The sequence below is a fragment of the Dromiciops gliroides genome, chromosome 5 (assembly GCF_019393635.1).
Source record: "Dromiciops gliroides isolate mDroGli1 chromosome 5, mDroGli1.pri, whole genome shotgun sequence".
Taxonomy (NCBI): Eukaryota; Metazoa; Chordata; class Mammalia; order Microbiotheria; family Microbiotheriidae; genus Dromiciops; species Dromiciops gliroides.
In genome coordinates, this window is record NC_057865.1 from 113,199,303 (window position 1) to 113,224,228 (window position 24,926).

General features: G+C 36.4%; 1 protein-coding gene across 3 annotated transcripts in view; it reads left to right on the forward strand.

Annotated features, from left to right (window-relative positions):
• Positions 1-24,926, forward strand: part of CHCHD3 (coiled-coil-helix-coiled-coil-helix domain containing 3) — a 341,349-nt gene that overhangs the window by 38,974 nt on the left and 277,449 nt on the right. The gene's annotated exons all lie outside the window — the stretch shown is intronic.

The following is a 24,926-nucleotide window of genomic DNA, read 5'->3' on the forward strand; positions in this document are numbered from 1 at the left end:
AGGGACATACAGCTAGTAAATTTGTGAGGCTAGATTTGAACTCAGGAAGATGTCTTCCTGATTCTAAGCCCAATGCTCTATCCACTGTGTCCCCTAGCTACCCATAGTCAGGAACACCTGGATTCAAATCTTGCTTGCCCTGGAGAGAGAGAGAGAGAGTGGGCTGGATTGTCTTTAGAAAATTGTACTGTGTTTTGAATGACTCCAAATTTCTCTCCAAAATAAAGGTGCAATATTTAGAGGCAGCATACCATTATAGATAAGAGAGCCTTTGTCAAAGCCAGGAGGAGTTGGGATAAAGTACTGTCTCTGATACATTCTAGTTGTGTGACCCTAGGCCAGTAAGTTGCTTAATCCCTCTATGCTCTGAGCAACTCCTAAAGCCTATATCTTTCATAGAAGGTGCAAACATGTATTGGTGGAAGAATTTCCTCAACTATACCAATGAGATCACAGATCTATTTCTGTCCATATATTTGCAGATATGCACCTGCAGATAGTGGATGCCTTTGAGTCATGGAATACCAGAGTCTTTGGAGAATGAAAGTTCAGAGGGATACACAAACCAAGGGCATTAGCATTCTGCAGCATTGCAAATGAATCACATAGGAGAAGCAGTGCAAAGGCTGTTATCAGAGAGAAGGGCATCTAAGGAACAAAAGACAGGTTGGTGGCATAGAAAGAATGGTGTATAAGTTACGGACCTCTACTCCCTCTCCCCCCCCCCCCCGCCCCCCAACACACACACACACCCTCATTGTAAAATTTAGAGAACTGGAGCATGTTGAGGGGACCTTCTTTGGAACATTTAGAGTGGAACATGGACAAAAATTCCATAGTACGAGTAGGTATGTATGGTAATCTATATTGTTGGGGAGTAGGTGAAAATACCTACATTGAGGTGAGGGTACAGATATATTGATGTGTTATTAATTTTGACATTGATGCTTTCTGATTCCTGAATGGTGAAAGAGAACATAGCCAAGATGTAAAAAGATATTTGTCATGTGTTTGTAGATTAATCATGTTGAAAATAGTTTCCCATGCTTTTGAGCTGTCCCTCAGACTATTCTGACGCAACTTTGTGGAAAGATATGTTCGCATAAAGATATTAGACATAAAGTTTAGTGGTTCACATTTCTGGATTCCTATTTGGATTTCATTTATTTCTTTTAAGAAAAATCAGAATAAACTCAAAATTGAAAGAGATGATATTTTGCAATTTATACCCAAGTTATATAATCCAAATTTGATACTTTACCAAATACACGATTGGTATGAATTTTTCCTTAAACCCAATAAATAAGATGAGGATTAGACACAAGATAAAGTTATAGTATCTTTTGGAACAATCTGTTACTTATCATTGCCAACCTGTCTGTAAAACTTTGTAAAAGGTGATGTTTTTGATATTTGTCACCAGGTTTCAGCTCCTACAAATAGGTATTTAAAAATCTCGTCTTTCATATGGGGATAGCATTAGCCTAGCACTTGCAGTGTAACACGTGCTATGTATTAAAAATGAAAATGAAAATGTTATATGGAATAAGTTTTTACCAGTAAAGCTTCAGGCCATGAAAATCCCAGTGAGAGATTGTCAGCTTCCATTTTATGGGAGTAAATCTAAATTTTGATATATATTTGCTACCAAGTATAAATCTAATCAGCAAGCAAAGAACATTAAGTGTTTTATTTTGCTTGTGGCAGCAAAGAATGTAATGATGGATGTAATATAGTTTAAATTTACTGTTGAAGCAACATTTCCCTTTACCCTTTGCCTATGTAGAATAAAAGAAATAGGTCTTTATGTCTGTTTCACAGCCAAAATAGGCAATTTGTATGTCACGATTTCCTAGAACACTCAGAAACTTAGTGACTATTTGGAATGGTGACTAGAATTACATATAGAAAATATATCTTCATAGATACCCACTATGACTATGTTGTGGGTATTTGTTACATTTTATAGAAACTATTATCGGTAGTTATCTTTCATTCCGTTTATCTAGCATAGCTTAACCTCAGAAGATTACTCAAGTTGGTACTAAGGAATTTTTCATCCCACTGTCCTTGGTAGCATACATCATTCATCATACTGGACCTTAAGGTGTTATCACTTTAGGAATCTAAATGGAAGAAAAAAATCAGATGCTACTTGGCAAACTGAAACGAAAAGAGATTTTTGTCTCTTTGGGATTCCCCCATCTCCTCCTAATTTTCTTTCTTTATTAAAATGATGAAATTGTGGTTTCTTTTTTTAGGTAGAACAATACCAGGGTTTTGCGTCCTACTTCCCAGCCTTCATATAGTGAAGCTTTATTTTAGATTTGGGAATATTCATGTCTCCTGAAGTAAAATTAAGGAGATTGCCTAGTAACATAGTGGAAAAGACCTTAATCTGAGGTCAATGGACCTGGATTGAAATCTTAGATCAGCCACTTCTCATTTATCTGTATGATTTGGGCCATTTCCCTTTACCTCTCTGGTGTAATTTGTTCATCTGTAAAATGAAGGATCATAGAATCATAGATATCAAATTGGATGGGCCCCAGAGGCTGTCTCTCTCAGCACACCTCCCCGACCCTTTCTGCCTAGATGTTAAGGAAACTGAGAGTAAGCATCAGGACCGGGATGTGAGCCTCAGTCCTCTACCCCAGAGCCTACACTGTGTAGAGCTAAAAGACACAAGGTTTCTTCTAGTCCTACATCTGGAATTCTACAACACATAGTGAAGGTCAACTGTCTCCCTCTCCCCCCACAACAAAACACACCATGTTTGAAACCAAGAAAACAAATCCTTTCATCACAATTTAAATTATGGCAGGACCAATTTGTACTGACTATCCCAGTTTTGTATTTGGGGAAAGATTTTTAAAGTCTTGTTTGTTTTTGATTGGACTAGAATCTCTTAGGCTTTCTACCTGGTCTAGCTTTATGCTCTTCATCCACTCTGGTACCTAGAGCCCTGCTTATTAATCTTGGATGATGTGGTTCTCACTTCTAGGTAGTGAGGTTTTAGACAGTGAGATTTGGAGTGTGAACTCAATAGGGGAAGGAAAGTATCTATTTTCCTAATCAGTTTTTTTTCTAGAAGGAATGGTTCCAGTTCTGCTGTTGGGATTATAGTTCAACCCTGATTGTTGTGTAAGTGGTGTGAATTTTCCTGCATTTTCAGTATATCCTCTATTAAAGGTCTCTTTCCGGGGCAGCTGGGTGGTGCAGTGGATGGAGCGCCTGCCCTGGATTCAGGAGGACCTGAGTTCAGATCCGACTTCAGACATTTTGACACTTACTAGCTGTGTGACCCTGGGCAAGTCACTTAACCCTCATTGCCCTGCCAAAAAAAAAAAAAAAAGGTCTCTTTCCCTGCCGCTTCATGTTCTAGAGATGACTCTGGGTTCTAGGCCATAGCACCAGAGCATACGCTCTTGTAAGCCCTAATAAGCTTGACATGTTTTAAATATGGATCCCATGGTAGATTCTATATTTGTCATGGACTAGCCTAGCTCAGTTTGGAAAGGTTCCTTATCAGATAGGCTACAAGGAGATAAAATTGTCAGCTACAACTATGTCTTGAAGAACATCCCCATAGTTATAGTTTTAGAGGCCATTTGCCTCAGCGGATCTGATGTCCATGCTCACTAAGTTCCAAAACCTAAAGGACTGAAGAAGTCAATTATATACTTTTGTTGTTGATTGCTCCATCTTTGTTCTTCCTGTGGTTCGTATTAATACTAAATATTGGGTTAAAAGAATTTTTTTGAGGAAAGAAATAGAAATTTTTAAGCATGCCTAAATGTTTAAAAAGTCAGTTTCGTTGGACTTTGGGTTTATACCAGTCCTTTTTGTATTAGAAAGCAGCTAAACCAAAGCACAGATGATTACATCAAATACATATACAATTGATATATTCTGCCCTCTTAGGTTGCTTTTTTTTTTTTTTTTGGGTGGGGCTATGGGGGTTAAGTGACTTGCCCAGGGTCACACAGCTGGTAAGTGTCAAGTGTCTGAGGCTGGATTTGAACTCAGGTCCTCCTGAATCCAGGGCCTGTACTTTATCCACTGCGCCACCTAGCTGCCCCAAGGTTGCTTTCTTTTGACAGAAGTATGTTTCATTATGTTACATAGTACTATTAATTTTTTAAAAAAGTTACTCACTTTGGCTTCCTTTTTTGTAATCTCTTAATTTCATTTATATTGCTGTAGTCATTGTGCATTCTTCTGGTTCTGCTTATTCTGTTCTGCAGCAGTTTGTACAGATCTTCCCATGTTTTCTAAATTCCATGCTTAGCATTTTTTACTGCTTACTATTATTCCGATACATTCATATAGTTTAATTATTATTCAGTCAATGGTGAGCCACTTTTTTCCCTAGTGTTTTGGTACCAAGAGAAATTTAAGCACATTTGGGGTTACTATTCAGATGCATAAAAGTGTTATGTGAGACTTAGTGTGACCTTTAAAGTCTTATTTTTAATCTATGTAGAGATGTGAATATATGGGGGAATGTGGATAAATATGGGGAGAAACCCATAGGATACTTTTCTTGAATTTTTCTTTAATCATTTCAGATGACTGTGACAGTGAATTTTTACTCATTAACTTATCATTCTCATTCTTATTTAATTATCTTCCATGTCTTCTCACTGTCATAACTTCTAGCAACTTCTAGCTTACCTCTGAGACCCTAGCAAGGTTCTAAGACAATGAAAGATATAATAAACTTACTAGTTTAAGTATTTTTCCAATAAATATATGAACCTTGGAGATCAGAAACTGAAACCGTGTGATTGTGCCTGGACCCCAAGACATTTGCTATTGAAAACTTTCCTGAAAGTTCTTTTTGTTACATGATTTATACTGTAAAGTTTTTTAATCTTAAATTCCAGCATCCTGACAGTCAGGAATATATGATTTAAAACAAAATTATTTGCAAAATACAGTTTAAACTCAGTGGGAAAGTTGTACATTGATCAGACTTTCCCCTCTTACAATATCATCTAAATAATACTATATGATTCTTTTAAATTTTTTTTTTTTGTGGGGCATTGAGGGTTAAGTGACTTGCCCAGGGTCACACAGCTAGTAAATGTTAAGTGTCTGAGGCTGGATTTGAACTCAGGTACCCCTGACTCCAGGGCCGGTGCTCTATCCACTGCGCCACCTAGCTGCCCTGTGACCCCCCCCTTTTAAAATTAAAAAAAATTTTTTTATGATTCTTAAATATTTAAAAAATATATTTTATATGTTAAGAGATTTTAAAGTGTGAGATTTACCTTATTCTATGAAAACAAACAAGGCAAATTAATAGTGTTAATGCAATTTTCCTAAAAAGGATACTTAAAATACTTGAGTATAAACTGTTTTCTAGCACCTGTGAATACTTGAAATACCTGCTTATATACAGTAATTTATATGGTACTTGTGAATTACTTTTTAAATTAAAACTGTTCATCTAAGGGCTTCTCTTAGGCAATACTTTGTTAGCCTAATTCTAATCACTCAGTGTGCTTGAAAGGAATAAATCTGTATTTCCTTGAAAATAATCCAAAATTTAAACCTTTCACTAATTGTGACTACCCTTCTAATTAGTCTGAAATATTGATTTTTAAAAAATATATAGGTATATACTTAAAATAATTTTGTATTTAAATGTTAAACGCAGATAAATTTGGTAAAGTGGTATCACTTCTTTTCCCCCTTATTTTTAGAATGGGAAGAATGAGTATACATGTATAGGGCAAGGTTCTATAAATTGATTACACAAATTTCTTGCTACCTACACTTTCCCTTACTGAGAGAGATACCATAGGACTTACTTATTAAGTCCTATGTAGTTTTTCTGAGGCACATAAAAGTTAAATGACTTGTCAAGGATCATTATAGCTAGTAAGTATTTGAGGCTGAACACAGGTTTTCCTGATTCCAAACCCATCATTCTTTTATTTTACACATTGCTAACTTTTTTTGGTTTCCTTTTTTTTTTTCCTGAATTTAACAAATCCCCGAAAACAGAACATTTCCATGTACAAAATAAAAGAGATTACTTTTGAAACTGTGAATCTCTTGTATTCAGCTTGTGTTTTTAAAAAATTATATAATAAATTTATCATGCTACTTTCAAAGCTACTGTTTTCTTTTGACTTTCCCTCTGTTATTAGCTGTGTGGTTTTTTAAAAAAAATGTTTATCTTCTTTTCTTGAAATAGTATCTTCACCTTTCCTCTTTTTGCCCACTCTTTCCCCTCAAATAAAAAAGAAAACCCCAATACTTATAACAAATAAGCATGGTAAAACAAAAGTGATCCAACCATGTCATGTCCAAAAATCTATTTCCCATTTTGCACCTTAAGTGCATCACTCCTTTGTCAGCAGGCACGGAGCAAGCTTGCATCATTGATCCTGTGGAGGCATATGACTGGTTAAGCATTAACCAGAGTTCTGAGGTCTTTCAAAATTTTTTTTAAAATAGTTTTTCTTATGATATAAATTGTTCTTTTCCTGGTTATGCTCACTTCACTCTTCTTCAGTTTGTAGCTCTTCCCAGATTTCTTTGATCCTATTCCCTCCACCATTGAATGCAGTGCATTCCATTACATTTATATACCATAATTCCTCAGTTGATGGGCATCCCCTAGTTTGCGGTTCTTTGCTATGATAAAAAAGATTGCTTTACATATTATTCTCCATGTAGTTCTTGTACTTTCTTCTCTTTGGGTTTTGGCCTAGTAGCTGGGTCAGAGAACTTTTTAGGCATAACTCCTAATTGCTCTCCAGAATGGTTATAGAAATTTGCAGCTCTCTTGACAGTTCATGAGTATGTCTGTGTTCCTGGAGCCCTTCCAATATTTGTCATTTTCCTTTTCTGTTTTTCTTGGTGGTACTTAGAGTTGTTTTCATTCTCACTTCTTACTAGTGATTTTAAGTATTTTTTTCCATACAGTTATTGGTAGTTTGGATTTCTTCCTTTGAAAACCTCCTTTTCATAAAGCCTTTATTAAGTGTACCAGGAATTGTGCTAAGTGCTGGGCATATAGAATGTAGGCAAGAAAGATGGTCCTTGCATTCAAGGAGCTTTTATCTAACGGAGGAAGACAACACATTAAAGGGAGCTGGAAAGTGGGAGACTAGACTTGTGGCTGGCGTACTTTGAAGGTGGTGGCGGGGAAGTGAAGTGGAAACCTGGTTCCGGGCAAGATAATGCCAAAGCTCACCTGTCAGGGCCCAGAGGAGTTCTGAGGTGTTCATGTCCTTTGATTATTGACCTATTGAGGAATGGCTGTTCTTATATATTTGAATCAGTCTTTAAATATCCTGGCAGACTCTTATCAGAGAAACTTATGCAAAGATTTGTGCCTGCAAAGATTTTTTACTTCCATTTCTAATTTTAACTGCATGATTTTGTTTGTCCAAACCTTTTCAATTTTTTATAGTCCATATTGTCCATTTTATCTTTTGGGGTCCTTTCTGTCTCTTGCTTGGTCACAAACTTTCATTCATACCTGTGAAAGGTATTTTCTTTATTGCTCCTCTAATTTTTTTGATGATGTGAACTTTTATTTCTAGGTCATGTATTCATTTTGAGATTACTCTAAGTATACGGTATGAGATCTTTATCTGAATCCAATTTGTCAGATTATTTTACAATTTTCCCATTTTCTGTTGAATAATGACTTCTTACCTCAGTAGTTGGTGTGTTTGGGTTTATCAAACACAGTGTTCATTTGCTTTTCTATGACTATGTACCCAATCTGTTCTACTGATGAATTTATCTATTTTTTTTAAGCCAATGCCCAGTAATTTTGATGATTAGTGCTTTGTAGTATAGTTTAAGATCTAGTACTGTCAGGATCACCTCCTTCCTACTTTGTTCCCTCATTATATTCCTTGAAAGGGACATTTGATTGTTCAAAGCCCACCATACATAGTCTTGTTCTCCCCCCCCCCCCCCAACTCCACCCCCAAGTGCTCTGCAATCCTCTGATATTAGCCTCCTTGCTGTTTCTCGATTAAGACTTTCCATCTCCCTGTTTTGGGCATTTTCACTGGTTATTCCCTATGCTTAGAACTTGGTCCTTCCTTATTTCTATCTCCTAACTTTCCTGACTTTCTTAAAGTTTCAAGTAAAATTCTTTCAATTACAGTTCTACAGGAATTCAATTAAAAATCTTAGGCTTCTACAGGAAGCCATTCCTGATCCATGTTAATACTCATGCCTTCCCTCTGTTGATTATTTCTCAGTTTATCCTGTATACATCTTGTTTACTCATAGTTGTTTGCATGTCCCTTCTGATTATGTTTCTTGAAAGCTGGGACTGTCCTTTACCTTTCTTTGTATTCCTGGTGCTTAGCACAAAGCCTTGAAGTACACATTGACTGACTGATTAAATTTTAATCTTGGTTTTTTTTGTTCCTCAAGATGAATTTTGTTATTTTTTCACTTAGTAGCTTTTCGGTCCTGCTTTCTTTTTTGCCTATAAAGATAAAAATAGGATACATGAGTCTGTGGTACAGTAAAATGTTCACTCTAGTAGTGCCACCTTTGAAACATGCAGCTTTAATTGGCCAAGAAGAACTAGATCCAGATGATTATATAAAGAGAAGAATGTTATTTAGCTAAAATAAAATAAATCAATGTTTGGGAAACTTGCTTTTTTCACTCAGATGCAGTAATATGGAGAGAATAAGGAAAACTAGTGAAAATGTCAGGTGATTATTTAATAGTAAAAATAGTTGGAGTTGTTTTTGGGTAGGCATCTGCATTCCTGTGAATACCATAATCACAATCCGAAGTCTGCAGGCTTTCTGCCTGCATCTGTAGCATTTATTTGCATTTCTAGTGTCAGCTGTCTGAGCAATATTGTACTCATCACCCTTCCTAGAATTCAGCAGATTTTGCAGCCCAGCGTGTTTCACATAAAGTGTGTGCTAGTGATTGAGACCTAGCAAACTGTTCGCAAGGTTACCAGGGTGAGACATTTAGGAGCCTGACCATGGAAGAAAAGTTAACTTTTAATCTAAGTTTAAATTTAATGTTGATAGACTTATAGGAAAACTGCAACAACTACTGCCTTTCACCACAACCACCACCTAACGTTTCCATGATTTATAGTTTACAAAGCTCATTTGATGCTCATGTTAACTCTTAGGTGGACAGATGAAGGTGCAGAATAATAAGAGTAGCTAGCATTTGTATGGTGTCCTCTATATGCCAGACACTGTCTTATGGGCTTTACAAATATTAACTCAGTTTATCCTCACAACAACTCTGGGAGGTAGTGCTGTTATTAGTTCCATTTTACAGGTGGGTCAAACAGATTAATTGATTTGCCCAAGGTCACCCATTAGTAAGTATCTGAGTTCATATTTGAATTCAGGTCTTCCTAACCTCAGGCCCAGCATTCTATCCACTGTACCACCTAGCTGCCTTTTTAAATAGATATTTTATGTCTATTTAATTTGTATATTATAAAGGAACTGAGGCTCATCAAATTTAAATAATTTACCCAAAGTTGCACTGTTTAGTAAGCAGTAGTAGTGATTTGAATTCAGGTCTTACGACTATAAATCTGGTGCTCTTGACTAGCTCTGACACTTGACATGACAGGGTTGTGATGAGGAATATGCTTTATTCATCATAAAATCTTTTTAAAACCACACTATATGTAATGGAGGCATTTTAATTTTTATTAAGCAGATATGTTAGCCATCAGGCAAATGTTAGTAAATGAATTTGTTTTTTCTTGTTAACCATATTTTACAGTTGATTCATTTCAATTTTTGAGCAATGTTGAATTTATTGCTTTATTTAAACTGGAAGTCGTAGGATGTTTCATTATGATTTTGTAGACATTGTTCACTTCATTACTTCAAAGATTCAGTTTCCTGCGTGAAATCTCTCCTTTGCCATGGATTGTAACCAGTTTGTGATTTGGTGGACCTCAGTCTAAAGTTTATTGTGGTCAAAAGATTCATTACCCTTTGGCTAACCTGGTGATGAGTCTCTCAGAACTTAGCTAGGTAAGTCCTTTGATGTTAACATGTAGTTCATCAGTGTTTCCATGCTTCAAAACCTTTCCATCGTGGTAAGATATGCCAGAGTTTAGACTCTCCTGGCATAGCTTGGAGAATCTGGGGTCACCCCTATATGATCTTGAGGCATCAGAGTATATAGTCTTTATATTCAGAAAAGGTATACTCTGTTTTAAAATGGTAAAATCATGCTAAACTAAATTACAGAGGTTTCATAAATGCTTATGAGAATACTTTGTTTATTAAAGATTAGAACTACTTATAGATACTATGAAAATTATGTTTTCTGAACAATGAGTAATGATTTGCTACTTGAGATGAAGGGGGAAAATAAGAATTGTAATCATACTTCAAAAAAGAGTGGTTTAATTATCTCATTGTATATTAAACGTGAAAAGAAAGTACAAGTTATATACTATAGCATAATGAAAAAACAAATGTTTGTTTTCTGCTATCTCACATGGTGTATATATTTAAATTAGCATAAATAAAATATGAATTAGCTGGGAGGGGAATAATGAAACCTGAATTGGGTTATTTAAAATGTCCCAAGGGAGGCTGTTGTTCTGAAATGGTTAGTTTGTTGAAATAAATATATTTTTTGGGGGGGAGACTCTTACTTTTGTATCCTGTAGAGTAAGGCATTGAAACAGGAAGTAAAAAGAAGGATTAATTTCTGTTGTTAAACAGTACGCCAGTGCTGAGTACTTAGCAAGGCACTGCCCTTTTTTGCCTTTTTAGAATTGCTCATAGTGTTATAAAAGTTTTATGTTTCTTTATTTCACCGAGGCCACAGAAGAGTCTAAGGGTAAGTCAAGAAGGCTTGTTCTCTGTTGAGATCTTTAGTTCTTAATGTGCACTTTAATTTTTTTCATTAACTGGTAAATAACCTTTATTAGGATTTTGACCAGAGCCATGGTAGGTTTGTTGCTCAGGGTTAAAACAATGATGATGATAATAATGATCAATAATAGCCAGGATTTATATAATGATGTAAGGTTCTCAAAACACTTTGCAAATATTATCTTTTATTCCTCACAACAACCCTGGGAGGTAGGTGATATTATTCCCATTTTATAGAAGGGAAAATGGAGACAGGCAGATTAAGTAAATTGCTTAGGGTCACATAGCTATTAAGTATCTGAGGCCAAATTTGAATTCAGATCTTCCTGATTACAGAATCAGTGCTTTATCCAATGTACCACCTAGCTACTATGTTAAAGGGTTAAACATTTTTGATTTTTCATTAAACTTAAAAAATTTTCCATTGAAATAAGGATTTTTATTAGCATATAGTTTGTTCTAAAGGCCAAAGTAAAATTTATTTATTAGAGTTGTGTTTAATTTGCCATTCTTAAGCTAAATTATTTAAGTAAGAACCTTAGACTCCATAAAGGCTTTTGTTGTTGTTGTTGTTGTTGTTGTTGTTTTGGCAGGGCAATGGGGGTTAAGTGACTTGCCCAAGGTCACACAGCTAGTAAGTGTCAAGTGTCTGAGGCTGGATTTGAACTCAGGAACTCCTGAATCCAGAGCCAGTGCTTTATCCACTGTGCCACCTGGCCACCCCACTCCATAAAGGACATAGGAAAAATACATTTACTTACACTGTTGTATAATGTATTATTTTTATCAGCCAGTCAGCAAGCATTTATAATGCCTGATAAAAGTTTTGCACTGGGGATACAAACAGACAAAAATACTATTCCAATCTTCAAGGAGTTAACTTTCTCTAATGGGGGAGTCAACATGCAGATAACTATATACATACCGAATACATACAGATTAAAGGGAAAATAGAGTAATTTCAGAAGGAAGATAATTTAAGAGTATGGCCTCTTCAGGAAGGCCTCCTTCAAAAGGTTGGTTTTGGGTTGAGCCTTGAAGGAAGTCAAGAAGTGGATACCAGGAAGGAGAATATTCTAGGCCTGGGGAACAGCCACTATCAAGCCATAGAGAAAGCGCTAGAATGTCTTGGGGAGGAAGAGTAAATGGGCCAGTGTTGCTCAATCAGAGAGTGTGCAAAGGAGAGTAAAGTTTAGGAAGACTGGGGCCAATGATAATGTAAGGTGTTCACATCCTCGTATTGATATGATGGTGTTAAGGGACAGCATGAGATATAATTTTGAACATGGACAGTGTAGGAATTTGTTTGATTTGACCTATGTCTTTGTTACAAGGATTTTATTCTTTTTTTTTTTTTTTCTCTCCCAGTTGCGGTAGAGGAGGTGGGAGGAAGAGAAAATAAATGTTTATTAATTTAAAAAATAGAATATGAAATAGTCATAAAAAGAGGATGCTGTTTCAATAGTCCAAGCATGAGGTGATGCGGGACATAGCTTTGTAAGTAGAGCAAAGGGGAAATATATGAGAGATGTTGTGAAGGGGGAAGGGCCCATATCTTCCGACAGACTGGGTATGTGGGGTGAATGAGTGGGGAATTGAGAATGATGCTGAGGTTGCCAACCTGGATTACTGGGAGGATGGATGATGGTACCCTCAACAGTAATAGGAAAATTGGGGTGAGGGGAGTATTGAGTGGGTGTGACATAATGAATTGTTGTGGATGTACTGAGTTTGAGATGCCTACATGAAGTCAAAAGGCCTTTGGTGTTTTGAAATTAGAGCTCAGGTGATAGATTAGGGATTAGAGATATGTAGAACTGTGAATATTCTGCTTAGATTTAATAACTGAAGCCCTGGGAGCTGCTGAGCACTGTCAAAGGCAGTTCAAAGGTCAACAAGGATGAGGATTAAGAAAAAGCATTTAGATTTGGCCCTTAAGGATTTTTAGTAGCTTTGGAGAGAGTAGTTTCAGTTGAATGCTGAGCCAGATTGCAGAGGGGTTAGACAGAGGAAGTAGAGGAAACTAGTAGAGTTGGTGTTTTTAAGGAGTTTGGCTCAGGAGGATAGATATGCCATTATCAATAGCTGAGACGACCAGACCCAATAAAGACTTTTTAAAGATAGGGTAAACATGTACATATTCATGGCAGCAGGGAAAGTGAGGAAGATTGTGGGGACAGTTTTCTGGAGAAGATGGGATGGATGGATGGGCGCATGGGCCTTTGTAGAAGGGTTGGCCTTGACAAAGACAAAGTCCTCTTCTTCATGTTAGATACACATGAACGAGAGAGCAGGGAAAGATGGCTGATGAACAGGAGAGAAGAAGGACTCTTCTCAAATGGCCTTAGTTCCTACTGAAGTATGAGGGGAGGTCCTTAGCTGAGAGGGTAGAGGGGACTGGATGACAATGGAAGCTTTAGGAGAGGTAAAAGGGTTTGAAATAATGACTGTGCTAAGTGGGATAGCAAAATGATTAAGGAGGCTTAAAAGAGTTGCTTTGCTGGTAGATAATAGTGGATCCGTTCAGCACAGTTTGAGGATTTTCTCCAGTACAGTTCTGCAGCACCTGGATAGGCTCCAAAGAGGCAGATTGGGAAAGTAAGCTAAGGCTGTGATCAGTGATTGAGCGAGGAAGCAAGGTTCACTTTTTCAAAATGTAACATTTTTATATTTTATGTTTCATTCTCCAAAGGAATCAGAGGAAAAGACCTTTGTTCAAGTACAATGGACAAATGGTTGATAGGTTTTCTCACACTCAGTTGTTTGGTCTTTATCCATACTATATGATATCTTAACTGATGTAAAATCAAGCTTAGGGAGTGAGGTAGGTTTGGAGCAGTGATAGATAATGGATGGATTATTGGAGTCAGTCCTGACTCATCTTCCAGAGTTCAAATCTGGCCTCAGACGTAGCTCTATGACCCTGGATAAGTCACTTAACCCTGTTTGCCTCAGTTTCCTCATCTGGAAAATGAACTGGAGAAGGAAATGGCAAGCTACTCCAGTACCATTGCCAGGAAATCCCAATAGGGTAATGAAAAGTCAGACATGACTGAATAACAGTGACAACAAAGGTTAGGCTGGGTGGAAAAAATTAGACACAGGGGGCAGCTAGTGGGCGCAGTGGATAAAGCACCAGTCCTGGATTCAGGAGGACCTGAGTTTAAATCTGGCCTCAGACACTTGACATTTACTAGCTGTGTGACCCTGGGCAAGTCATTGCCCCACAAAACCAAACAAACACACACAACAACTACTACAACAAAATTAGACACTGATATCCAAAGAGTATTATGCTTGCGGTACTGTATTGCTTAGAAGCATATGGTTCCATATTCCATACTGTCTCACCCTTCTTCCTTGCTTTGAAGGTTTGTCCATGATCTTGTCTCACTCACTGTACGTGTTCATAAGCTCCCTCTCTGTGATCAGGTTGGTCTCCTCAGTGCCTCTCATTCATGTCAGCCCCTGTGCCTTTGGTTATGTCCCCTCCTTCCAACATGGAATAAGTTCTTTGTACCTGTCTAAATGCCGTCCAGCTCAAGCCACTTCCTTTAGGAAGCTTCTCCTAAGGTCTTATGCATTTCTGTAGCATTATACCACCCAATTTTAACAATTATATTCTGTTTTATTATTCACTTATTTCCTATCTTATTAATTCTGAACAACAGAGGAGTAAACTGAAAGCCAGTGATTTCTTTGAGCTGATTAACAAAGTAAGCAGCAACCAGTCACCCTTCTTCCAGGAGTCTCAGAAAAGATTTAATTTGATTGTCTCTAAAGTCTCTTACAGCTTGAAAAGTCAGTTTTTTGGGGGGAAGGATGGGGGGAGGCTTGATACCCATACGTGTGTTGGTTAATAGGTATTTATTGAACACCTGATTTGTGCCCAGAACACATCTTTTGTTCTTTTAAGATAAAGCCCAGAAGCAATCTTTAGTGGTTGGACAAATCAAACTGAGGAACAGTAAATGAGTGCATGGAGGGAATGGATCAGGTCTGGTGGGAAAGGCTTCCCTTAACTTTTGGTTTCCTCAGTTTCCTAAAGCTGTAAGCATTTCTTGGGTGGCTTTTGGCTTTTACTGGATTTCTGGTGTCTTGAAGAATGACTCAGTTAAACAGTCCATGTAACATTGTACTAAAATGCTTACAGATATATATATATATATATATATATATATATATATATATATATATATATATATATATATATATATATATATATATAATTAAATGGAGGCAGCTTTGGGAAGTTGTGGCATCTCATTTAGGGTTCTGAGGGTTTATACAATTTTAATTTATGCCTTTACCCTCAGTGGACTAAACACTTTATTTTTTTTTAAAGAAAAAAAATTAAGCAATGCATCAAAAAGCAATATCCTGAAGTAATTATTACTATTTTTAATTTTAAATTATAGATATTATTTTCCCAGAGGCTTTTCAAGGGCTCATAAGTATTACTCATGTATTTTAAGGTGCTGATTATTGGACATGAAATAGTATGCTAGTTGTTTCACTATTTCAATACTGATCTTTTACACTGACTCTCTGCAAATGTAATCCATAGAACATAAGTTATGTATTTCTTCTTTGTGTGCAGTTTTAGCAGCTGGTTGTTGATGTTTGTTTTCACAGAGAATGGACCATCTAGCTGTAGCTCTGGAGTGCCTATTAGGCATCAAACAATAAAACAAAGATTATTTGCATATTATGTCATTCAAAATTAGAATTTTAAAATGACTTCTAAATCCTGAAGGAGCAATAAAGCTACATAATAAACCAGTAACTTGATGTTGTTAATATTTAGGTTGCCATGCTGTTTTTAACACTGTGCTTTCTGATTTAATATTTATGATTTTTAACATGCAGTTAAGGATTTTCATTCTGATATCTTCAGTAATGCCTGTATGGTAGTAGCTGCCCTGTCAGATATCTAGACAGTTGGCATTTTTCAGAGGCAGCCTTATGATACATTATTCTTATTTGATAGTTAATGTTAAGTGTCAGTTGAGTATGTTTATTGTTTGTGTGCATGTTTATCTCAGATCGACAATTACTAGTCTTTCTAGTAGATAGTGTTTGAAACCTACTATATGTGTTGTCTCCCTCTGTTTAAATGTGAGCTCTTTGAGAGTAAGGGATATCTTGCTTTTGGGTTTGTCTATCCTAGTGTGCCTAATACAGTCTTTAAGAAATAATTTTTCTTTTATTCATGTCTTCATCACATGACTGTCAAATAATTTCATGTTTCTTAAAGAATACCAGGTATTTTAAGCTACATCTAGCACTTTAACCTTAGAAGATAAAAGCACAATAAAAGATTCATTTTGCAATTTATACATCCTCAAGAGACAAAGTTTCCTCCCTATTTTATTGCAACCAGTTCCCCCCTGCCCTTTAAAAAAATCCTTAATCCAACTATTTTCTCTTTCACTACTATTATTTTCCCACTAATAAATTGAATCTCTCATTCATTCTGCATTTATTAAACCAGACATTATGCTAAGGACTGGGAATACAAATTCAATCGGAAAGAAAGACATAAAATATGAGAACATTATATTTTGAAAAGGTGAACCTTAGAGAACTTCAATTTACATAGGGGAAGACTGTATATAAGCATGAAAGGAAGCTATAGCAGCTATTGGGCTTTGTGGCTTGGTAGAAAAAGTTCAGAATGTAACCTGGAGAGAATGAAGACATTATTAGTCTTGTGTTCCCCTCCTTACATGAAGGTTCTGGGAGGAGCCATTCAACCTTAGGGAAAGGCTACAGAGGCAGAGAGGTACTTCCAATGTGTAAATTCCTGGGCTAGATCCAGCTTCCACAGGATGAAGAGGTTTCTGGGGCATGTAGAAAAAGTCTGGAGTGCTTTCAGGAGAGGAATGAAAGGCAGCTTGTTATAATGGATAGAATACTGAACTTGAAGGCAAGAATTGTTGTTCAATCATTCATTCATGCCTGACTCTGTGACTCCATGGACCACAGCACAAGGGGCTCTTCTGTCCTTCACTTTGTCCTGAAGTCTATCCAAGCTCCTTCTTCTTGTTTTCATGATATTAACTATCCATCTCATCCTCTGCCATTCCCCTTTCCTTTTCCCTTCAGTCTTTCCCAACATCAGGTTTTTTTCGAATGAGCCCTCTTATATGGCCAAAGTATTTCAGCTTCAGCTTTAGTATTTATCTTTCCAATAAATAGTCTGAATTAATTTCTTTAAATATTGACTGAGTCCTAGGGATTCTCAAAAGTCTTTTTCAGCATCTCAATTTGAAAGCGTCGATTCTGTGGCCCTCCGTTTTTCTTATAGTTCAGCTCTCACAGCCATACACATTACTACTGGAAAAAAACCATAGCTTTGATTATACAGACCTTTGTTGGCCAGGTGATATCTCTACTTTTTAGTATGCTGTCCAGATTCACCATAACTTGCCTTCCAAGGAGCAAGCGTTTTTTAATTTCATGGCTGCAGTTGCCATCTTCAGTCATCTTTGAGCCCAAGAATATAAAAGCTGACACTGTTCCCATTTCTTCTTGAGTATAAAGCCTACCTCTGACTTTCACTAGCTATGTCATCCTAAGAATATCATCCACCCTTGACCTATTGACATATTGGCTTTTGTCTTTGTGTTTATATGGAATGAGGTTTTAATCTGTAAATGCATTTCTTTATAAGTGGTATTCGTAAAGAATTTATTAAGACTTTTAGCTATAAAAGTCACAAAATTTATTTGGTTTTATTATATAATTTGGTTATATCTTTCTTTATTCCACCATTGTTTTGTTTTGTTTTTGTTTTTCACAGCCAGTAAGTGTCAAGTGTCTGAGGTCAAATTTGAACTCAGGTCCTCCTGAATCCAGGGCTGGTGCTTTATCCACTGTGGCACCTAGCTGCTCCGTTTTTCCGCCATTGGAAGAGTTAATATTTAGAGCTGACAGGCACCTCCATGGCAATCTAGTCCAACCTCTTCATTTTATAGATGAGGAGACTAGATGACATTTAAAACTTACTGTTTGCAAATTTATATTGAATTTTATGGTGAAAGTTTATTTTCTTACTGTGGTTTATTTTTTTGTACTCCATTTATGTCATTAAAATGGCAAAACCAGAAAAATGGAAAGAGCTCCATTATTTCAGAAATGATCTAAATTATAGTTAAACTATAGTTAAGCAGTGTGTTTTGGTGTAGACTTGAACTTTGAGTCTGAGGACCTTGGATAATCCCTGATGATTAAATAAATGTCAAGCCATAAATAATGGATTTGTATCCAAACTCTAATTTCTTTTAAGAAACTAAAGAGACAATTAATAAACATTTATTAAATACCTACTGTGTTCTAGACACTGTGCTAAGAGCTGGTGATGCAAAGAAAGGTAAAAGACTGTGCCCATGAGTTGCTTCACGCAGGCATAGGCTACACTTGGTTATCATTCCTGATCACATTGGAGTACTTGTGTTATCTTTTAAGGAAGAATCTGGGACCTAGGCTTTTAAGATTTAGAGCTTGAAGGCTTCTTCTTAGAGATCAAATAGTCTACACCTCTCACGGTAAAGGCAGGCTATGTAGGTCTAGAAAGGTGAAGGTTACAGTAACAATTTTGTTACCTGAGAGGGGCAGGTAATTTGTGAATTTAAGACCATACATAGTCAGAGAACTGAACCAAACCAAGACTCAGCCCCGATCTCCAGTTTCCAAAAATTCCCAGAATCATACTGTGAGGTTTGGAACCGTGACATTTTAGTTACCAGTTTGATCTTGAAAACTCAGTTTCAAAATGCATGAGTTTTGAGCCAAAAGAGTTATGAAGTATACATTTAAGAACTTTTGCAGCAGAATATATTGTTTATAACACCTAGACTAGTTCAGAATATCTTGTGATTTTAAGCTTTTACCCATAGAAGTTATTAAAATAATATGTTATTTTAGTATTATTTAGCAACTTTTTATGTCCTTTGTGGTCACTAAAGTGATTTATAAACAATTGCCAAAATGCTAGTATTTGTGTTCACTTGTCTGTGTGTCTGCTTGTTTTGTACATCTATCTATAAAAACACAGTGTAATACTTAATAGACTTGAGATAACTTTTCAGATTTCCATGGCAGATCTGATTGTCTACTCTCCTGCCCCCAATCCCCCTTCTCCTCTCCATTTCTCAGACCTTGCCATTCCCTAGAGAATATCTGTGTGCTAATAGGTAAAGTTGACCTTTCCCCTGTTTTTGTTTCAGTAGTCCATCCTGAAACACTGACCTTTTAGTTTTAATAAGTTTTATTTGAGAAAATGTTCAGCTATTGAAAGCTGAAAAGAGTATTTTTAAACAAGCTATTTTCAAACCAGTCTCCAAGTGGTAGATCTTCTTTCTTTCTTATTTTTGATCAGCTTTATCAGGAGAAGTAGTTTTAAATTTTGTGTGATATTGATTCAATGATAAGTAATGTGCAATTTATAGTATAGTATTTCTTCATTATGTGTCTACACTTGGTTTACCTTTTAAATTGTGAATTTTTTGTGTTAGGGGCTTATTTGACTATTTTAAAGCTTCTCATGTGTAGCTGATCTTTTTCTCTGGTTTTTGAGAATAAAAAATTGAAATGTGTTCCAATCTCAAGTGACTTTTTAGGAATACTGACTTTTTTCTCGATTTTACCTTATTTCTGTCCCTTACAAGGAATGTGTTAACCTTTTCTGCTCTGATCTCCTATATTACTTCATAACAGTATTTTGTAGAATTATGAACTTTTCTCTGTGATGTCCCTAATTTGTCAGGGCTTAAGTCTTTGGCTCTACAAATAAGCTAGTATAAGCTACCTTATATTTGTTTCAGAGGCCTTGTTCTGGTAATATCCATTGTGTCCTTTTTTAAGCCCCCAAGCAAAGGTTTGCCATGACAGAGAAATAAATTCTTAAAAAAAAAAAATCACATTGGTGAGAACAGGTGGCAAAATATTCAAACATTTGATCGATAGGTTCTGTTTCTCTTTAAACTGAGCATTTTTTAAAAAATTACTTATAGTCCTCATTTATATTTTCTCTTACTATTTTTAGAGGAAAAAAGAAAAAGTTTTCCACCTCAATGTTTTGCATTCAGTATCCCTATTTTTGAAAAGTTTCATTGATAATGATCTAAATGAAAATAGTCTTAGGTCAGTGATTTTTTTTTTTTTTTTTTTGGTGAGGCAATTGGGGTTAAGTGACTTGCCCAGGGTCACACAGCTAGTAAGTATTAAGTAGGTCAGTGATTTTTAATTAAAGTTGGGGGGAGAGAAAAAAGCATTCATATAGCACCTTCTATATGCCAGGTACTGTGCTAAGTGCTTTACAAATATTATCTCCTTTGACCCTCACAACAACCCTGTCAGGTGGGTAGGGTTTTTGCCCCCATTTTATAGTTGAGGATATTGAGGTATCAAGAGGTTGTGACTTTCCCAGGGTCACACAACTAATAAATGTCTGAGTCTTCATTTGAAGTCAGCTCTTTCTGATTCCAGGCCCAGTGCCATATTCATTGTGCCACCTAGGTGCTAGGATTAAAGAGGTAGAAACTCAGATTAATTCATTCTGTAAATGTTCTAGATAGATGAGGTTTTAATTATGTCTCTTTCTCATTTAATTTTGCAATGCTGTTGGAGAGGGAGGGAGCAAAGTTCTTTATAACTTGCAATTGAAATGCACTGCAAAGATTATGGGAAGATAGGGCTGACCTGGAAGTAACCGGTCTGGTTCTTTAGGTCAAACGGTGTATAAATCTCAACTGAGATTTATTTCAACAAACATTTAAATCCTTCTTATGTGCAGTGTTCTAGGAATACAAAGATACAAAATGACACAGACCTTTTATTAAAGGGGGTGAGCAGTGGGATATCATTTATGACCTGATTATTAAGTACAATGGAAAGTAAAGTGAGGGTTAGAGATAAAGATGCAGAGAAAAGCTCCAAGAAAATTCAGGAGTCTAGGAGAGTCAGGGAAGGTTTCTTGGAAAATGTCTTACCTGAGTTGAATCTTGAAAGGAAGATGAGCATTCTGAAGGGTGGAGATTAGGGAGGAATAAATTCCAGGTATGGGGGAAAGATTTACGTGGACCGATGATAATTCTGGGAACAGTCTGATTTGGCTTTAATAGAGGGTATGTGAATGGGAAGAATATAGCATAAAGCGACCTTGGGGAAAGGGAGGTCATTGATAGATAAAGGAAAGGGTAGAGTCCAAGAGAACTGTAAGGTAAAAGGAAAGGAAATTCTAAGATGATCTTTTAATTGCTTTGAATGGGTTGTTGTTAACCTGTTCTTAACGTGTTTTTGGATATTTTTTTTTACATTCCTGTATTATTGGTTACTATTATAATACTACAGATTTTATACACATTACAACATATTTTGAAAAGGAGTCTGAAGGCTTCTCATCAGAATGCCAAATGGGCCCATAACAAAACAAAATAAACAAAACCAAAAAAACCCCTAACAAGCCATAAGAACCCCTGAATCATCCTTCTTTACTTGTCTTTACTTGTCTATTCTTGTAGCCTGCTTGAAAATAATTTTTTGGGGGGTGGGGCAATGAGGGTTAAGTGATTTGCCCAAAGTCACACAGGTCGCATTTGAACTCAGGTCCTCCTGAATCCAGGGCCGGTGCTTTGTACACTGTGACACCTAGCTGTCCCCAAAATATTTTTTGATACCAAGAAGTGGGTTATAGCTGAGGAGAAAACATGTTAGATTACCTAGATTATTATTGATTTTGCTGATTACTGATTGCTGGCTTGCTCTGTGTTCTGGGTTGAGCTTGACTCAGGACAAGTCCTGGATTCAATAGATTTCATATGGTAACAAAATGAGAACTCTGGTTTTTCAACACTTTACCAAAAGAGATTTCTTAAATTATAGCAGGAGAAGGATATTAAAAATAAAAGAATAGACATTGAGAATACCTCAAGTTGCTTCAGTTGAGTGGAGTTCTTCCTAATGATGCACCACTCCAGCTGTCAAGCTACTGTCTGCTTTGTACTCAGGTGACAATGATGTGATGTCAGCAGCCTAGACTTTTTGTCCCCGAGCCAACCATGATTCAAGAATGGTCTTCAGTACCTCTTAAGGAAAATCTAACCTAACTTGTTGGGGATCAGGGATTAGGATATTGTTTTTACCATACTCTGGGTGTGCTATCTATCCAGTTGTGTCAGATTCTTGTGACCCGATTTGGGGTTTTCTTGGCAAAAAATATTAGAGTGGTTTGCCATTTCTTTCTCCAGCTCACTTTATGGATGAAGAACCGAAGCAAACAGGGTTAGGTAACTTGCCCAGGGTCACATAGTGAGTAAATGTCTGAGGCTGCATTTTGAACTAACAAAGATGAGTCTTTCTGACTTTAGGGCTGGTGCTCCATCCACTGTACCACCTACCTGTCTCTGGATGTGTTATAGTTATTACTTTTGTTAAGGGCTAAAATTCTAGACTCCTGGTCTTGCCCTCAAAGACCTTCATTTCATGGCAGAACTTACCTATAGTAAACCTCCAGTAAGTGGCATCATTCCAATCATTACACTTTCAAAATTGAGGTTTTTGAAGATATTGGAGGATGAAGATTAAGACACTAGCAATTCTTATTAGAAATACAGTAAGGAAAAAAAGGGAAAATGTTGTTCCTAAAAAATGTATGACTATCTTGGCTTAATAAGTCTAATAGAGTAAATATAATTAAGTCTTTGTTACATAAATATTAGAGGGCTTTTAAATGTAGAAAATGTGTAGGGTATTTTGTAGTAATCCCTAGACTTCCCTAAGAGTTTCATACCTGTGTTTTTAAAAACTAAATCTCTAAGAGGAGCCCTGCTCAAGTTTATATTGTATGCATTGATCTGTTTAAATGTTGCATTCCCCCTAGTAGAAATGTATGGTTCTTAGGGCAAGAGAATGTTTTTTTGTTTTCCCCAGTCTAGTAGGGTACCCTATGCATAGTAGATACTTAATAAAATTTTAATGAATTGAATTTTCCATTTGCATATAAGCTAATTGATTGCTTTGATAATCAAGTATTTATTGTTCTATCTACAATGATAGCAATATAAAAACTATAGTAACAATTTGGGGCCTTTTTATGGCTCCTATATGAAGTAGCTAAGGTGTAACTACAAAGTCATAAGTAATCTTCTACGATGGAAATCATAGTCCTTATTTGAATGTAAGTTACAAAAAATAAAATATATTTGTAAGTTTCCAAGGTGTATTTGCTTCTTCCCTAGATGAACTACAATGCAGTAATTAGCTTTTTATATTATAAGGGGAAGTAGTGTGATTTAACCAGAAGTAAGGCTTCTTCTGTTTTAGTTCTTTATAATTAGAGTTTGCTGATGGATGCTATTCTTTGTATTTAGTAGTTGTAACTGAAGACCTAAAGAAGAGGATTAGTATTTTCCTAATTTCATGTGTGAAGATTTCCAATTTGTTGGAAAACTGGAAGTTTATTTCTGACTAGAGCATTGTTCTTAGTATAGATGCCTATTTCCAGAAACTTTAAACCATAGAATCTGGTCTCTTTATTAAAAAAAATGTCTTGGGGTGGAATTTTGGAGAAAATTGAAATATATACTTTAAAAAAAGCTTCAGCACCATCTATACATCTAAAGTAATTTTATTAGTGTAGGAAAAAAATGTTTCCCTGTATAGTTTGCTTTTTTTTTTTTTTTTAATTTAAGTGAGGCAATTGGGGTTAAGTGACTTGCCCAGGGTCACACAACTAGTAAGTGTTAAGTGTCTGAGGCCGGATTTGAACTCAGGTACTCCTGAATCCAGCGCCGGTACTCTATCCACTGTGCCATCTAGCTGCCCCTATAGTTTGCTTTTCAAAATGCTATATTACGTTTAAATTGAAAATTGCTTCAGCTAATCATGTTTACTAATTAAATATCCTTTTCAATGTTTTAAATTTTCATTGCAAATGGTGCCATCCATTGGCTAAAAAACTTGAAGGCATTCAGCATGCCTTAGTTCATTAGAACAGTGTCATTATCAATTTCTATACATTTTTCTCTTGGTTCTGTTCACTTTACTTTGCTTAAGTCCTTACTTTCCAGGATTTTCTGAAACAGTCTTACTCATAATTTATTTGGCTCGATAATCTTCCATTACATTTATATACCACAATTTGTTCAGCCATTCCTCAGTTGATGTGTATTCCCTCCCCCCTTTTTTTCCCAGGTGGGGCAATGAGGGTTAAGTGACTTGCCCAAGGTCACACAGCTAGTAAGTGTCAAGGTCACATTTGAACTCAGGTCCTCCTGAATTCAGGGCTGGTGCTTTATCCACTGTGCCACCTAGCTGTCCCAATGTGTATCCCTTTTGTATCACATTCCTTTTTTTTCCTTTTCCTTTTAATCCCCACTTTGAGATTGAGTTTATTTTTTGCTTTCAAGTATTCTGTCTCCAGCCCTGTCCTTTCTTTTAATCTTCTATCCCTATCCCTACCTGTTTCTTTATAGAGTAAAGTTTCTTGGGGACCACCGATAGTTTTCAGGGATCCATGAACTTGTATGGGGGAAAAAATCACATATTTATTTCATCATAGCTGGTTTCCTTTGTAATGCTTTTAAAAACATGATTCTAAGAAGGGGTCAATAGGTTTTACCAGACTGCCAAAGGGGTCCATGACATTTTTTAAAAAAGGTAAAGAGCACCTGCTGTAGAATTTGATGTATTATTACACCAAACTCTGTGTGTGTGTGTATGTGTGTGTGTGTGTGTGTTTAGCCTTCTTTTGTCCAGTTCAAATAAGAATGAAGCTAATCTGATGCCCACTCCCTTTAGCCCTTCCAATCTGATGTTCCTCGTTTGTTATACTAATTACAAGATATAGTAGACACCTTCCCCATGTTCCTCCTTTTTTACAACAGTAGGGTGACACAGTGGATTGAGCGCTGGCCCTGGAGTCAGGGGGATGTGAGTTCAAATCAGATCTCAGACACTTGACACAACTACTACCTGTGTGATCCTGGGCAAGTCACTTAACCCCAACATCCTAGGGTCTTTCAGATTCAGAGCACTCAGTTCTGAGAT